Genomic DNA, 15,718 nt, shown 5'->3' with positions numbered 1-15,718 from the left:
TTGGATCTCACGTAACCAGGGCTTATACTTTCATTGATTTATACATAAGTTTTAGACAATTTATAAAACTAAGCAAATTTGGAAATCTTAGAAAGTGATTATTCTTTTTTTAAATTTCCATTTTTATTTTAGATTCTGCAGTTACATGTGTAGGTTTGTTACAAGGGTGTATTGTGTGATGCTGAGGTTTTGGGCTTCCATTCATCCTGTCACCTACATAGCCAACATAGTACCCAATAGGAAGTTTTATATCCCTTGTCTTCCTCCCTCCTTCCTTTCTTTCAGAGTCCCCAGTGTTTATTGTTCCTTTCTGTGTCCATGTGCACTCAATGATTAGCTCCCACTTATAAGTGAGAACATAGGGTATTTGGTTTTTGTTCCTGTGTTAATTTGCTTAGGATAATGGCTTCCAGCTGCATCCATGTTCCTGCAAAGGACATGATGTCCTTGTTTACTATGGCTGCATAATATTCCATGGTGTATATGTACCACATTTTCTTTATCTCACCCACTGTTGATGGGCACCTAGGCTGATTACACGCCTTTGCTATTGTGAATAGTGCTGCAGTGAACATACAAGTGCATGTGTCTTTTTGGTAGAACAATTTACTTTGGGGGCGTATATACCCAGTAATGGGATTACTGGGTGGAATGGTAGTTCTATTTTTAATTCTTTAAGAAATCTCCAAACTGCTTTTCACAGTAGCTCAACTGTTTTGCCACTTTTAATAGTAAAAACCACAATTACTTTTGCACCAACCTAATACTTTACATTCCTACCAGTAGTGTATAAGCATTCCCTTTTCTCCACAGCCTTGCCAACGTCCGTTATTTTTTGACTTTTTAATAATAGCCATTCTAACTGGTGTGAGATGGTATCTCATGGTGGTTTTGATTTGTCTTTCTTTGATTATTAGTGATGCTGGGAATTTTTTTATGTTTGTTGGCTGCTTGTATGTCTTCTTTTGAGAAGTGCCTATCCATGTTCTTTGTCCACTTTTTAATGTGGTTGTTTGTTTTTTGCTTGTTGATTTAAGTTTTTTATAGTCTGGATATTAGTCCTTTATTGGATGCAGAGTTTGCCAATGTTTTCTCCCATTCTTTAGGTTGTCTGTTTACTCTGTTGATAGTTTATTTTGCTGTGCAGAAGCTCTTTAGTTTAATTAGGCCCTTTTTGCCAATTTTTGTTTTTGTTGCAATTGCTTTTGAGGACTTAGTCATAAATTATTTGCCAAGGCCAATGCCCAGAAAGATATTTTTAGGTTTTCTGCTAAGATTTTTAAGGTTTGAATCTTACATTTAAATCTTTTGTCTTTTTGTATATGGCGAAAGAAAGGAGTCTGGTTTTATTCTTCTGCATACTGTTAACAAGATTTTCCAGTACCATTTATTGAATAGGGAGTCTTTTCCCCATTGCTTGTTAGTGTCAACTTTGTCAAAGATCAATTGGTTGCAGGCATGTGGTTTTATTTCTGAGGTTTTTATTCTGTTGCATTGGTCTATGTGTCTATTTTTGTACTAATATTTTGTTGTTTTTGGTTACTATCATCTTCAAACTGTGTATGAAGTCAGGTAATGTGATGCCTCCGGCTTTGTTCTTTTTGCTTAGGATTGCTGTGGTTGTTTGGCCTCTATTTTTTTTTTTTTGGTTTCATATGAATTTTAGAATAGTTTTTCAGAATTCCGTGAAAACTGATGTTGATCATTTGATAGGAATAGTGTTGAATTTGTAGATTGCTTGTGACACTATGGACATTTTAACAATGTTGATTCTTCTAATCCATGAGTATGGAATATTTTTCTATTTGTTTGTGTCATCTATGATTTATTTCATCAGTTTTTTGTAGTTCTCCATGTAGAGATCTTTCATCTCCATGGTTAGATGTATTCCTAGGTGTTTTTTTGTGGCTATAATAAGCGGGATTACCTTCCTGAGTTGGTTGCATGTTAGTGGTATATAGAAGTGCTACTGGGTTTTGAATGTTGATTTTAATATCCTGAAACTTTACTGAAGTTGTTTATCAGGTCTAGGATTCTTTTGGTGGAGTCTTTAGGATTTTCTAGGTATAGAATTATATTGTCAGTGAAGAGAGATAATTTGATTTCCTCTTTTCCTGGTTTAATGTCTTTTTATTTTTTTCTTTCTCTTGCTTGATTGCTCTGACTAGGACTTCCAGTACTATGTTGAATAGGAGCAGTGAGAGTGGGAATCCCTGTTTAATTACAGTTTTCAAGGGGAGTGCTTCCAGCTTTTGCCCATTCAGTATGATGTTGGCTATAGATTTGTCACAGATGCCTTTATTATTTTGAAGTATTGTCTCTTGATGTGTAGTTTCTTGAGGTTTGTTTTTTTTTTCACTCATGAAAGGATTGGATTTCATTGAAATATTTCTCATCTATTGAGATGATCATATGAGTTTGTTTTAATTCTGTTTATGTAGTGAATCATGTTTGTTGATTTGTGTATTGTGAACCAACCTTACATCCCAAGAATAAAGCCCACTTGATCATGGTGAATTAACTTTTCAATGCACTGCCGGATTTGGTTTGCTAGTATTTTATTGAGGATTTTTGCAACTATGTTCATCAGGTTTAATTGGCCTTTGGTTTTATTTTTTCTTGTGTCCTTGCCAGATTTTGGTATTAGGATGATACTGGTTTCGTAAAATGAGTTAGGGAAGAGTTCCTTCTCCTCAGTTTTTTGAAATAGTTTCAGTAGGATTGGTACTAGCTCTTTTTTTTTTTTTTTTTTTTTTTTTTTTTTGAGACGGAGTCTCGCTCTGTCGCCCAGGCTGGAGTGCAGTGGCCGGATCTCGGCTCACTGCAAGCTCCGCCTCCCGGGTTCACACCATTCTCCTGCCTCAGCCTCCGGAGTAGCTGGGACTACAGGCACCCGCCACCTCGCCCGGCTAGTTTTTTGTATTTTTTAGTAGAGATGGGGTTTCACCGTGTTAGCCAGGATGGTCTCGATCTCCTGACCTCGTGATCCACCCGTCTCGGCCTCCCAAAGTGCTGGATTACAGGCGTGAGCCACCACGCCCGGCCGGTACTAGCTCTTTTTACGTCTGCTAGAATTCAGCTGTGAATCCATCTGGTCCACAGCTTTTTTTGGTTTGTGGATTTTTTTTTTTTCAAATTACAGATTCAATTTTGGAACTTGTTATTGGACTGCTCAGGGTTTCAATTTCTTCCTGTCAATCTTGGGAAGTTATGTGTTTCCAGGAATTTATCCATTTCTTCTAGATTTTCTAATTTGTATGCATAGATGTGTTTATAGTAGTCTCTGAGGATCTTTTGTATTTCTGTTGAATCGGTTATAATGCCACCTTTGTCATTTCTGATTGTGTTTATTTGAATTTTCTCACTTTTTTCTTTGTTAATCTAGTTTGCAGTCTATTGGTCTTGTTTATCCTACCAAAGAACCCACTTTTTGTTTTGTTGATTCTTTCTATGTATTTTGGGTCTCAATTGTATTTAGCTCTACTCTGATTTTAATTATTTCTTTTCTTCTGCTTACTTTGGAATTAGTATGTTCTTGTTTTTCTAGTCCCTGTAAGTGGTAGAGTGTTAATCTGAGATCTTTCTAACCTCTTGATGTAAGTATTTAGTACAATAAATTTCCCTCTTAACACTGCGTTGTTGCATGCCAGAGATTTTGTCATGCTGTGTCTCCATTATCATTTGTTTCAAATAATGTTTTGATTTCTGCATTAATTTTACTGTTTACCAAGAAGCCATTCAGGAGCAAGTTATTTAGTTTCCATGTCATTGTGTGGTTTTGAGAGTTCCTCTTGGTTTGATTTCTATTTCCATTCCACTAAGGTCTGACAATATGCTTGGTATGATTTCACTTTTTTTGAATTTGTTGAGACTTGCCTAATGGCTGAGAATGTGGTAGATTTTAGAGTATGTACCATGTGCAGATGAGAAGATACATATCCTGTGGTTATTAGGTGGAGTATTCTGTAGATGTCTATTAGAACCAATTGGCCAAGGGCCAAATTTAAGTCCAGAATTTTTCTGTTAGTTTTCTGCCTTGATAATCTAATACTATCAGTGGGGTGTTCAAGTCTTCCAGTATTATTGTGTAGCTATGTCAAAAATGGATTAATCTTATCAGTTGGCATATCCTGACAATGTTTCTAGCATTTTAAGATTATTATTTATTGACATTATAATATCTTCTGGGGGTTTATTTTAATATTTAGTTTAATGAATAAGATAAAGTAGCTGTGATGAAGGTCTGGAACAGCATCTGCCTAAAAGGCAAATATAGTGATTACTCTTTACATATAACCTAAAATCTGGAACAATATAGCATCTAAGGATAAAAGAATTTAAATTGTAGGTGCATAAGGCTTGCATCCTGATATATCTGAAATGTGTTCCATATTGCCTTGGCTATCAATTTCTCTAATTTTTCTATTTGATTAGAAGTTACTCATTTTGGAGGAAATGATGCAATTCCAATTTGAACTGTCTCATACCTTTTAATCAGAATTTTCCCAAAGCACAAAAGTGAAAATGTAAAAGTTGCTGTGTTTCATTAGTTTCGTTCTTTTGAATGTTGCTACACTGAAAGCTCTGTGTGAAATTATTAGAAGACAAGTTTTCAAATGGTTGTAAAAGAAGATGCATATATGGGGACTCACTCAAAGGGCATTATTTAAAAAAGAAATTTCCAGCCACCCAGATCTCAGGGTAGCTATGTCCATTCAAGGATAGAGAATCCACCATCTGTATGATTATTTTTACGTCTGAACTTTTTTATACACCAGAGAGACTCAAAACTTTCAGGGTCATTTGCCCAGCAGGTAGTGGAATGTCCTGTGCAATAGATTCCAATTAATATGACCATGTTCAATGGCCCTTTACCACCAATGATGTATAACTGCTTTCCACTTGGCTTTATATGGTACTTCTTTGTTACAGCTGCAACCAGGTCTATCGCCCCTTTGATAAAAATTTCAGTTACCCCAGGGAGAAGCTTTCAACTTTATTAAGTATTGAAGTCTGTACATTTGTTCTTCTTTGGAAGAGCAGATCAAAAGCACGCTTTCTAAGTAAGTAATCTGATAAATTAGGATAGCATTTACAGACTTGGGCAAAATGTTTTTCCGTAATTGAAACCTGAGAACCTGTGTCAACTGACTATACTATTATAAACTTCTTAGCATTTAACAAGAGTTTCTTTTATTTTTTGAAAGTAAATAGAATTCCTTGATTTGATTTAACCAATTCTTTAGCATGCTGTTTCCTTTTTGTTGTGGTTAGGAAAACTTCAGTGTAGGTTTAGAGATAGAAAACTGATGATCAAGAAAAAAAAGCAATTAGATGATCAAGTTGTGGTATAGACAAGAGCCCATGTTGTCGTCTTATCTCTGGCATTAATTTACTGTAAAAACTTGAGGAAGCCACTTAATTTTTCTGGGTCACAGTTTCCTTATCTTTAAAAAGGGATGATTGGCTAGATTATGTGTAAGACTTCTGCTGATTCTGAAATTCTCTGATTCTAAGTCTTAGGCAGAATAAGGCTAGAAACAGAATACCTTATATTTGCATGCAGCCATTTTTACTTTGCATCTCCTCCCTGCTTCAATTCCAGGTTGGGTTTGGCAATGGAATAATATGGTGCTATTTTATCTTTGGGTAGGAATGATCACTGGTTAAAACCAGAGTAGTAATACCTTCACAAAGGAGACTAGACAGTTGTATTTCTCCCACTCTACTAGAATGTTGAAAAGGCACCAGATTTATTGAGAAAATTGTCCCTTCTTCGCGTACATTTACAATAAAAATACAAATAAATTCAGATTTCTCCATAGCTGATGGGACAAATTTTGCCTTCTGTGTTAGTCTGAATCTGAGGGTTACCCCTGTTATTAGCATTTTCAAAGACTTAGATTGAGACCTTTGAATTCCAATTTGTGGGATTTGGATGCTTAAAAAGGATAACTTGGGCTGGGCATGGTGGCTCACTCTAATCCCAGCACTTTGGGAGGCCGAGGCAGGCGGATCTTTTAGGTCAGGAGTTCTTGACCAGCCTGGCCAACGTGGTGAAATCCTATCTCTACTAAAAATATAAAAATGAGCCACGCGTGGTGGCAGGCACCTGTAATCCCAGCTACTTGGGGAGGCTGACGCAGGAGAATGGCTTGAACTTGGGAGGTGGAGGTTTCAGTGAGCCAAGATCGCGCCACTGTACTGCAGCCTAGGTGACAGAGTGAGACTCCATCTCAAGCAAAAAAAGAAAGGATAACCTGAATCAAAATGTACATCATATGTTGCCAAAGACTAAATATAATTTCTTACAGTATTTTGTCAATGGATGCTTACAATATATACACTCCATGTAGACATCCTAAAAATGTTTTAGCATTAAAAAGTTGGAAACTATTTTGTAGACCAATTCTTTCTAAATTTTAAGTTCTGATGATTGGGGATCAAGTAAGGGCTATGTTCTTCAGAATCTTAAAAAGGCTAAATACTAATACAGTTGTGATATTAGTAGAAACTTTTCCTGGGAGGTAGGGATTTAAGAGCCAAGTTTCTCATCTCAGATCCTCAGCAATTCGTTTCTGATATTGGGCTATTCACTTGTTCTGTCTGTTACTGTTTTCTCATTTTTAACATTATATCAAACCTGTGCAAGAGGTTCCTTTTCTTTCCTGTCCTGTCCTGTCTTGTCCTGTCCTGTCCTGTCTCGCTCTGTTGTCCAGGCTGGAATGCAATGGAGCGATCTTGGCTCACTGCCACCTCTGCCTCCTGGGTTCAAGCTATTCTCCTGCCTCAGCCTACTGAGTGGCTGGGATTACAGGCACCTGCCACCATGCCCAGCTGATTTTTGTATTTTTTGTAGAGACAGGGTTTCATCATGTCGGCCAGGCTGGTCTCGAACTCCTGACCTCGTGATCTGCCCGCCTCAGCCTCCCAAAGTGCTGGGATTATAGGTGAGAGCCACCATGCCCACCCAAGAGCTAGTTTCTTAAAGGTTAACTGCACTCTCCCAGCACTTTGGGAGGCCGAGACGGGCGGATCACGAGGTCAGGAGATCGAGACCATCCTGGCTAACACAGTGAAACCCCGTCTCTACTAAAAATACAAAAAAAAACTTAGCCGGGCGAGGCGGCAGGCGCCTGTAGTCCCAGCTACTCGGGAGGCTGAGGCAGGAGAATGGCGTGAACCCGGGAGGCGGAGCTTGCAGTGAGCTGAGATCCGGCCACTGCACTCCAGCCTGGGTGACAGAGCGAGACTCCGTCTCAAAAAAAAAAAAAAAAAAAAAAAAAAAAAAAAAAAGGTTAACTGCACTGTAGAACCTTAAATTATATAAATAAATTTTATGTATGTGGTTGTGTTTAAAATCCTCTTATTTGTTTTGAACTTAGAATGGGTATTTTACTCATGCATGACTTTGTAACATTATTCAATGATAAAAATATTGGTTCACGGACTTATTCAGATTTTCTGAATCTTGACCCATTTCATTTTACAATATCAAAAATTATTTTGTTAATATCACCACTAATCTCATCAGGAAAGCTTGTAAGTATTGAAAAACTACCAAGTTCATAGCAGTAGATTCAAGGTTTCTAAAATTTTAATTTTCTAGCTCACATTTTGATCATAGGCAATAAATACCATCTGTTGTTTTTCTTGAAGTGACAGGCTTACTTTGTCCATTAAAATTAAAATCTGCCAAATAATCTGAAAATTCATTTGTCTGTCAGTCTTCTTTTTCAAGTAAAAATGATGTTGTATAAAAATGTATGCTGGTTCCATTTGTAACTCAGTTGCATGAATTTCTTTTCCTAGAGACAACTATCATATTTCAATATGTGGTAGAAATGCTTCATATGCACTTCCCATTTTGTAATATGGAATATTAATAAGGTGTATACTCAAGGGTTTAGATTTAATAAAGTTAATCATTTTTATTGCTTTATAAAGGACATTATTAAGTGAAACTGACATTTTATTTTTATTGTGAACATGTGGTGGTGAAGATTGTGCTAACTGCCAGTGTACTTTGGTATCACAGCCTTGATTCTTTCTAAGGAACCTACGGGTTTACCTACCATTGCCTTAGCAACACTGGCAATTACAGCATAATGAAGAAGAAAAATCACATCTTAGTTTTATCATAAAAACAGCTTTGGCCTTGTAGACTTCTTGAAATGGTCTTGGAGATCTCGGGAGTATTTGAATTGCATTTTGAAAATCTCTGAACTAAGCCTGGCCAACATGGCAAAAACCTATCTCTACTAAAAATACAAAAATTAGCTGGGTGTGGTGGCGGGTGCCTGTAATCCCAGCTACTCAGGAGGCTGAGGCAGGAGCACTGCTTGAACCTGGGAGGTGGAGGTTGCAGTGAGCCATGATTGTGCCACTAGACTCCAGCCTGAGAGTCTAGACTGGGCGCAAGAGCACAACTCTGTCAAAAAAAAAAAAAAAAAAAAAAGAAGCTGACTAGAGTTCAATATTGTTACAGTCTTGAATTTCCCCTTCTGTTGTCAGAAAAATGGGCCAGCTTCTTACTGCTCCATTTCCCATGAAGTTAAAACATCAAAAGTAAGAAACTATTAACACTGAGGCCCACTCATTAAAAGCAGGGACCGGCTTCTTAATGACTAGATTGCCTTGTCTTGCTGAGACAAAATTTAATAGCAGTAGGTGGGAACTTGAACTAATGTAGTCAATACCTGGTGAGCAGTACATAGTTGCTTGCTTCTGAATATACTTGCCTCATTTTCCAAAGTGAAATAATAATAAACAGACCTTTAAGAAATTTTTGGACAGGGCTAGCTCCCAAGGGGCAGTTCGGGACGGAGAGCAGGTGCCGGGGTCGGGGTGGCAGCGGTGGCCTGAGCCTCGAAGTCCACGCCTGCTGCTGCTGCAGCAGAGGCTGAGGGACCCGCCGAAGCGCTGTCGCCGGAGAGTGAGGGCCCTGCTGCCGTGGTGAAACCAGCCCAGATAAGTTACAGGACTGTCCCCCAGGTCTCCTGCCCAGCAAGCCAGCGCCGTGACCAGGTGTGGGGGATGATGGTGGCGTCTCTCACTCACTTGTGAAGGCTGGAACCCAGGGAACGCGCGGTGATCTAAGGATTCTCCAGACATCGCCGCAGCCCCACCACGACCAGCCGAGGCAGCAACAGCAACAGCTCGGGCACATGAACGGAACCGCTGGACTCCAGGTTCCTTGCTGGGGGTTGAGCGTGGCCTGAGGGACAGGCCCTGGGTCCCGGGATGCCTCTGACCAAGCCCAGCGAACAGGAGGGTGACAGTGGGAAGGCCGGCCAGGAGCCATCCCCCGAGCCAGGCACTGAAATCGTCCTGGCAGCTCAGGAAGCCCGGGAAGTTCTCCAAACTGGTCCTGCTCACAGCATCCAACCAAGATGAGGATGGGGTGGGCTTCAAGCCCCAGGAAGTGCACTGCGTCCTGTCGCTGGAGATGACTGGCCCGGCCACCTTCGCCAGCACCTTGCAGATCCTGCCAGCTGAGGAGCAGGGAGGGGCGGTCCAGCCAGCCCCCCAGATGCCTAAACAGAAGAGCAGCAAGCTGGACACAGCACCCGCATTCCCTGGAGTTCCTGAGGACACCATTCGGGGGTCGCCTCCTGGTGCTGGAGTCCTTCCTGTACAAGCAGGAGAAGGCTGTGGGGGACAAGGTGTACTGGAAGTGCCACCAGCACCCTGAGCTGGGCTGCCAGGGCCGGGCCATCACCTAAGGTCTGCGGGCCACAGTGTTGCGGGGCCACTGCCACGCGCCCCATGATGAGCAAGGCCTGAAGGCCTGGCGCCAGTGGGAGAAGCCGCCCAGCCTGGCCCTGCCAGAGGGCTTGGGAGATCCCTGGGATCCTGAGGGCCCTGGAAGCTGAGTGCAGGAGCTGCTGGAGGGGGTGGGCCTGTGGCACTGCCCCAAGGAGCCGGAGCCAGAGCCCACCCCTGGGCTGGTGCTGAGCAAGCCGGCCCAGAGGAGGGCGACGGACCCCAAGTCCTGTCGCTGCTGAGCCTGACGCCCAAGAAGTGCTCGATCCTGGGGCTGGGACAGGCCCGGCCCCTTGAGTTCCTGAGGAGGTGCTACGGGGGCAGCTTCCTGGTGCACAAGTCGTTGCCCTACAAGCAGGAGAAGGCCCTGGGGGAGAAGGTGTATTGGACCTGCCGGGACCATGCGCTGCACAGCTGCCTGAGCCGGGCCATCACTCAGGAACAGCGGGTGACCGTGATGCGTGGCTACTGCTACCCACCTGACGTGGAGGGCCTGGAGGCCCGGCAGCAGCAGAAGGCCATGGAGACTCTGCAGGCTATGCAGGACGGCCCTGGGAGCCAAGTGGACACGCTCCTCCTAGGCGTGAACAGTCTTCTCTACCGCAGAGGCCCCGGACCCCTGATTGTCACCAGGCCCCAGCCTGGAAAGCCAGCGAAGGTCGAAGACCAGGAGCTGCCAACCCATCCCCAAGCCCTGGAAGGATCCCTGGATGAGGACCAGGACATGGATGCAGACCCCGGAAGCCCTGAGTTCCTGCGGTCCCCGCTGGGGGGCAGCTTCCTGGTGTACAAGTCCTTCTTCTACAGGCAGATGTATTGGACCTGCTGGGACCAGGCCCGCATGGGCTGCCGCAGCCGCGCCATCACCCAGGGCCAGCGGGTCATGGTCATGCACAGGCACTGCCACCCACTGGACCTGGGTGGCCTGGAGGCCCTGCGGCAGCGGGAGCACTTCTCCATCCTGTCACAGTGGGACTGCCCAGAACCCTTCTGGTCCCTGGAATTCTGAGGACTTCCCTGGGGGGCAGGTTCCTGGTGCCCAAGTCCTTCCTCTAGAGGAAGGAGAAGGCAGCCAGGAATAAGGTGTACTGGATGTACCAGGATTAGGCTTGGCTGGGCTGCCGCAGCTGCGCCATCACCTGGGGCCAGCGGGTCATGGTCCTTCGCAGCCACTGCCACCAGCCCGACCTGGAGGGCATAGAGGCCTTGAGGCAGTGGGAGCGGCTCCCCAGCATGACCCAGCAGGAGGACCCAGAAAAGATTCAAGTTCAACTGTGCTTCAAGACGTGTTCTCCTGAAAGCCAGCCGATTTATGGGTAATTGTATTAGTTATCTAATGGTGCGTCACCAATTACAACATAACGTAGTGGGCTTAAAACAACAATGACAAAAACAAAAATAAATTTTTGGTACAGGGGTAAGGCCAGATGTGCATCTTGCCTGAGGCCAAAGCCCATGTACTTGGCCACTACTTTATACTGATCTCTAGGCCGCTACCTAGCTCTGAAAGTCAGTGATTCTGGAAGACAAATATCTTTCTAAAGTGGCAAATAAGGCTGTTGGTAGGATTTGCGGTGGAACTGTAAGGATTTCAGCAAATACAACATATAGTTTTTAACCATATGGAATGTATACTGTGGCCTGGTAGTTAAAAGAGCAGGCTTTGAACATAAGCTGTTCAAAGCCCAAAACTATCATTTACCAGCTTTGTGATTTGGGGAAGTTGCTTGACCTCTTTTGCTTCAGAGTACTCATTTGTAAGATGAAATGATGAGGGATAATGATAATAATGCTACCTATTGAGGCTTCAATTAGTGATGGTTTGGTAGGTAGTAGAACACATGGTAAGCATTAGTAAATCTTGGCTTTTATAATTATCTGCTGTGCTGAACACGTGATAGCCATGCAGTACAAATTGGCTATTATTATTTAACACACTTCCTCCTTCTTCTCATTACTGGTGCAAACACAAGCGTCATTTGTTATTCATTTGTATGTTCATTTGTCTGTTCTACAGTGATCTTCTGAACCTAGTATATAACAGTCACTGTGCCAGGCGATGACCCTGATCTAGTCCGATAGTTGGCAACTCCAACATAGCTATTATTTTCATTTTACTCTAGTTACTAGGGAAGAAAAGTAGTACATTGCTTTTTCATAGGTTTCCTCAGATCATGCAGTTCGTGTCGCGCATCCCACCATTTTCCTCTATTATTTCAGATTAAAGACAGGTGCTAATAATTGCATCTTGATCTTTAAGCCAACATTTTAAATCAAACAAACATAGATAGGAAAGTAAGTGTCTCCCATTTTCTAATATTGTTGTAAAGGTTGTAAAAATTCAAGCCAAAAAAACACTTTATATGGTATATATATTTTTTTATGAAAGTTAAAACATAAGCTAATATTACATTGATAATTACAAATATATTCTTTGAGAGGAATATCTCTAATCTATTTTTCACCATGTGTGATGCACTTGGTGCTTGAAGATTTCTTAAGAACTGCATATATACAGATGAAAATGAAGTTCTTTACTATTATCCTTATCACAAATAAATTTCTTGAGAATGTAAAGATTCCGCGTGAGAACCCAAAAACATAACTGCTAACAATTTATTCACTGAAACTGAAACTAAGATTTGAAAATTTAAAGAAGATAATCTTTGAATGGTAGGAAAAGCTAATCATTTTCCTTTAATAGTTCTTAAGCGTCATTCTTCCTGAAAATTTAAATTCTTCCTAATCTTAGCAAATACTACAATCAGTAAAAATCATACAGGTGTACAGCAAATGTGTCTTTAAAATTTTATGTCCTACAGATTTGAAAATTAAATTGTATTTTAAATGTATTAAGAGAAATCCCCATATAAGAGAATGCTAGGATGAATCATTTCAGTAAGGAATTCTATTGTTAGCCACAGGAAAATTCTCTCTAAATTATATTTTGAGTGTCTGGATTTGTGTATTTCATGTATTTTAAGGCAAGATATGTTTATAGTAGAAGCTATTACAAAAGCATTTCTTTTCTATTTATCAAGTTAGAATCACACCTTAAGTTATTCTAGTAAAGTATCCCGAAGGAAAATAACAACAACAACAACAACAACAACAACAACAACAAAAAAAACAACTAGGAGTCATGGGCTGAGTCTTCTACCAGTAATAGAATTAATTTTAGTGTGCATTTTCCTTGACCTCACACCATTCGATACCATTGGTTACTCCCTCTTTCTTGAATGTGCTCTTCTTTTGACTTATGCTGACACTTGTTTAAACTGTTTCTCTCTTACCTCTTTGGCTGCTGCTGCTTCCGAGCCCTTTTCTCTCTTCTCCTTTACTACCATTAGCGATCTCTACCTCTAGATATTAGAGCTATTTAGGTAACAGTCCTGGGCTGTTCTGTTTTTACACAGCTAGACTTCATGGATCCAAATCCTGGTTACAGGGCTTGAACTCACTACAGGCAAGGCTTAAACTCTGTTTGCCTCAGCTTCCTAAAATATAAAAGAGAATAATAATAGTTCCTATTTCATGGGGTTATTGTGAGGATTAAGTAAATACATTTAAAGAATTTAGGCTGGGTGCAGTAGCTAACGCCTGTAATCCCAGCACTTTGGAAGGCCTAGACATGTGGATCACTTGAGATCAGGAGTTCAAGACCAGCCTGGTCAACATGGTGAAACCTGTCTCTACTAAAAATATACAAAAATTAGCTGGGCGTGGTGGTGCATGCCTGTAATCTCAGCTACTCAGAAGGCTGAGACCAGAGAGAATCACTTGAACCTGGGAGGCGAATGTTGCAGTGAGCTGAGATTGCACCACTGCACTCCACCCTGGGCGACAGGATGAGACTCCATTTAAAAAAAAAAAAAAAAAAAAAGACCTTAGAACACTGCATTTGGGTTGTTTATTTGGTTTTTGAGATGGAGTCTCACTCTGTCCCCCAGTCTGGAGTACAGTGGCGTGACCTTGGCTAACTACAATCTCCACCTCCTGGTTTCAAGCAATTCTCCTGCCTCAGCCCCTGGAGTAGCTGGGATTACAGGCGCCTGCCACCATGCCCGTTTAATTTTTGTATTTTTAGTGGAGATGGGGTTTCACCATGTTGGCCAGGCTGGTCTTGAACTTCTGACCTCAGATGATCCACTCACCCAGGCCTCCCAAAGGCCTGGGATTACAGGTGTGAGCCACTGCGCCCAACTGGTATTTTTAATTGTTTTTATTCTGTAGCATATTCGTTCTCTATGTAATGCATCAATTCCCATCCACATGTTGACAAATCCTAAATTTATATCTCCAGTCTCTCTGCTGAGGTTCAGACTGTATATATCTGACTACTAGTATCTTCACTTGGATGTCTCTCAGATACATCAAATTATGTTCAGAACCGAAAGTTAAATTATTAATCTTCCTTTTTCTAGATGTCTTCCCCACCCGCAAATTGGTCCTTCTCAAAATATTACAAAGTTAGTAAATAACATCTCTATCCCCTCGGTTCAAACAGAAATAGGACAGGTATTTAAACTTTTTAAAAAAACTTTTTAATATGAAAATTTATAATATATATAAAAATAGAGAGAATCCCTAGCTTCAACAATTAGCATGGCGAATCTTTTTTCATTTATGTTTCCACCCACTCCACCACGTCCCAAACTAGATTATTTGGAAGTGAATTCTAAATACCATACTATTTTATGCGTATTTAGTTGTGCATGTGTCTCTGAAACAATCCTCTTAAAATATTTATGAAAATATTATAACTTGTCACAAATTTTTCCTTTTATTTCACTGTCAATTTAAATCAGAATCCACACAAAGTCCATAAACGGCAAATGTTGATATATGTCTTACATTTTTTTAATCATTCTCATTCTTATTCACCTCATCCCAAATATATTTGTTGAAGAAATGTTTGCCCTGTAGTTTTTTTTTTTTGACCCTCTAATTTCCTGTAAATTGGTAGTTTGAGCTGAAGGCTTAACTTGGTTTTGTTCAGGTTTGCTTTTTTATAGGAATAGTTTATGGAAAGTGTTGGGTACTTTCATCAGGAAGCACAGAAAGTCAAATTGTCTCTCCTTTTTGTGTTGTGAACAACTGTTGATGGTTATTGTTTAGAATAGATCCATTATATCATTAGTGGTTACAAAATGTTAATATTCTATTTTTAAATCAGTGTTTCATTTATTGGTTGAAATTCTTCTATAAAGATAAACTTCTCCTTACAACTTTTGGTTATCCAGCAGTACCTTTCATATAGGAAAGACAAAATATTCTTCTCCTTTATTCATCAGCTTTCAGTGTGATTAGTTCATTCTGTATCATCTTCCATGAGTGATCAGTGAACTTTTTTTTTTTTGAGACAGAGTCTTGCTCTGTTGCCCAGATTGAAGTGCAGTGGTGTGATCTTGGCTCACTGCAACCTCCACCTCCCGGGGTCAAGCAATTCTCCCACCTCAACCTCCCAAGTAGCTGGGACTACAGGTGCACACCACCACACCCGGTTAATTTTTTGTATTTTCAAGGTAGAGACAGGGTTTCACCATGTTGGCCAGGCTGGTCTGGAACTCCTGGTTCAAGTGATCTTCCCTCCTTGGCCTCCCAAAGTGCTGGTATTACAAGCATGAGCCACTGTGCCTGGCTGATCAATGAACTTTTAAAAATGTTTTTAAGTGTTTTAGTCCACTGCATTAGTTATTTTTATTGATGCTCAACTTATGCCATCTTTAAAGAGTAGAGGCTTCTTCAGTTTGGCTCCTGAGTCCTTTTGACAAATTTCAATTGTACTTAATAGCTTAATGTTTTCAATATTATAAGATATATCAAGATTATCATAGACATCTTCTGCTGTAGTAGAGATATCATCCATTTCTCTAAGGTATTTAGTATTGGGAAATGGTATTTAGAGACCATGGTCTGGGTTTTAGGAGTGCTCATTGTTGCTTCATTGGTC

General features: G+C 40.9%; 1 long non-coding RNA gene and 1 pseudogene across 3 annotated transcripts in view; both read left to right on the top strand.

Moving 5' to 3' along the window:
* The window catches only part of LOC139361765 (uncharacterized), a 120,480-nt gene that overhangs the window by 30,575 nt on the left and 74,187 nt on the right, over positions 1-15,718 (top strand). The gene's annotated exons all lie outside the window — the stretch shown is intronic.
* LOC105480082 (FLYWCH-type zinc finger-containing protein 1 pseudogene) lies at positions 9,244-11,085 on the top strand (annotated as a pseudogene).

The sequence above is a fragment of the Macaca nemestrina genome, chromosome 2, assembly GCF_043159975.1.
Source record: "Macaca nemestrina isolate mMacNem1 chromosome 2, mMacNem.hap1, whole genome shotgun sequence".
Lineage (NCBI taxonomy): Eukaryota > Metazoa > Chordata > Mammalia > Primates > Cercopithecidae > Macaca > Macaca nemestrina.
The sequence above is the reverse complement of the archived record's forward strand: the minus strand, read 5'-3'. Positions and strand labels throughout refer to the sequence as shown.